At 38.2% G+C, this 1,892-nt stretch overlaps 1 non-coding gene across 1 annotated transcript; it reads right to left on the bottom strand.

The window, feature by feature from the left end:
- Positions 1–1,349: 1,349 nt before the first annotated feature.
- Positions 1,350–1,456, bottom strand: LOC145629712 (small nucleolar RNA R71). The gene has a single exon (XR_014111866.1). It is a non-coding gene; the product is annotated as a small nucleolar RNA R71 (small nucleolar RNA).
- Positions 1,457–1,892: the final 436 nt, after the last annotated feature.

The following is a 1,892-nucleotide window of genomic DNA, read 5'->3' as shown; positions in this document are numbered from 1 at the left end:
AATCTTATTAGTTCATCTAGTTGTTATTGATTTCATTGATTTTAATCATGTTTTGTTTTATGTTACTTGAGTTTATTTCTAGTTTTGATATCATGTTCATTCCCCTTTTTCTAGGCTAGTCTTTTGGCTAGGGGAAGGGGGTGGAAGATATGAGTTGATATTGGATGAATGATGATGGTTGGATTGAACTTATGCGATATATTGATGAAAGACATGTCTTTTATTAGCTTGGGATTATTGTTGCACTCTATTTGATGTTTTCTAGTTTAAATGCATGAAAGTGATTTGAACTAGATTAGGATCACCTCTATTTTAATGATTGCATGAGAATGAGTTATTAAAGTGGAGTTTTTATGGATTGTGCTTCTTTATTCTCTTAATTTGATTGTCACTAATAGGATGCATGAGAATGATCCTTATTAGTGTAGGCCGCTTTCATTGATTTGCCTAGACTATTGCATGAGAATGAATTATTAGGTATAATCTTGTGTTCTTTGGCATATGTTTCATAATAATCACCATTATTCTCCTCTTTCTAATCATATTGGACACCCCCGTATCCCTAGCGTCACTTTATATTATTTTAATCATAATTTTCTTGCTTATTTGTAGTTTTAGTGTTCTTATTCAACAAAACCAACAAAAACAATCCCCTTTTCACTCTTGCATTAGTGATATTTGATGTTGAATTAGCGTGCTTCCCTAGTGGTTCGACCCTTTACTTGCCACTAACTAGTTTAGTGTAGGTTTAGGTATTATAAATGATTAATTTGGTTAGGGTAGTAGCTTAACGACCTATCTTATCCCTATAAAATTTTGGCGCCGCTGCCGGGGAAGCGGCTTGTTTAGCGTCTATTTTTGCTATTGTTAGAGTCATTTTATTTGCTTTCCTTTCTCTTATTTTGCTTGTTTAATCCTACTTGTCATTGCTAATCGTGTGCTTAGCTTTGTTGTATTCAAAGTGAGGTATGGCAAGACAAGAGGATGACCTTCTTTTTAGGGAGTTTGGAAACCCGGAAATCTATGAGCTCACGAGTGGTATACTTCTCCCGACCACCGAGACTAATTTAACGATCCATCCACAATATGGTAGGATGGTGCAAATTGAGCAATTTTCCGGAGGCGTAAGTGAAGACCCCATTGAGCATTTGGACCGATTCCTTGAGTTGTGTGCAATGATGCAAACAAATGAAGTGAGCCAAGATTACATTCGTATGCATCTCTTTCGACATTCTTTCACCGGAAGAGCAGAGAAATGGCTCAAGCTTTTGAAGCCCAACTCTCTGACCACATGGAAGGAAGTTGCAAAGGCCTTTCTCAAGAGGTTCATTTCCGATGAGCAAACCGCAAAAATGAGGAGGAAGATAGCTTCCTTTGAGCAGGAACCGGATGAAACTCTTGGGGAAGCATGGGAAAGGTTTAAGGATTTGATTAGAGCATGTCCTCATCATGAATTCAATCGTAATTTGCTCATGAGAATCTTTTATGATGGCTTGGAGCCAATGTCAAGGACCGATCTAGATGTGGGTGCCGGTGGCCAATTGATTAAGATTCCTCAAAGCCAAGTTGAAGCTACAATTCAAGAAGTGCCTACTAGTTATTCTTGGGGAGGCCGAAGAAGGTCCCAAGGGAATCAAGGAGATCTTTATGAGTTGGAGAAAGTCGGCCAACTGAAGCACATAGTTGAGCTATTGAATGAAGGTCTTTCCAAGTTGAACTCAAGTGTTGGTTTGTGTTCAAAACCTTCACAAATCATTGATTTCTCATGTGCTCGTTGTGGTGGGACGGATCATAATGCATCTTATTGTAGAGAGTTCAATCTCAAGCATGGTGAAGTTTTGACTTTGAGGGAAAATGAGTTTGTAACCCAAGCTCAATCCCAACAACTTCAA

Source organism: Chenopodium album, chromosome 4 (assembly GCF_948465745.1).
Source record: "Chenopodium album chromosome 4, dcCheAlbu1.1, whole genome shotgun sequence".
NCBI classification, from domain to species: domain Eukaryota; kingdom Viridiplantae; phylum Streptophyta; class Magnoliopsida; order Caryophyllales; family Amaranthaceae; genus Chenopodium; species Chenopodium album.
Note: the sequence above shows the minus strand (reverse complement) of the source record. Positions and strands in the feature narration are given on the sequence as shown.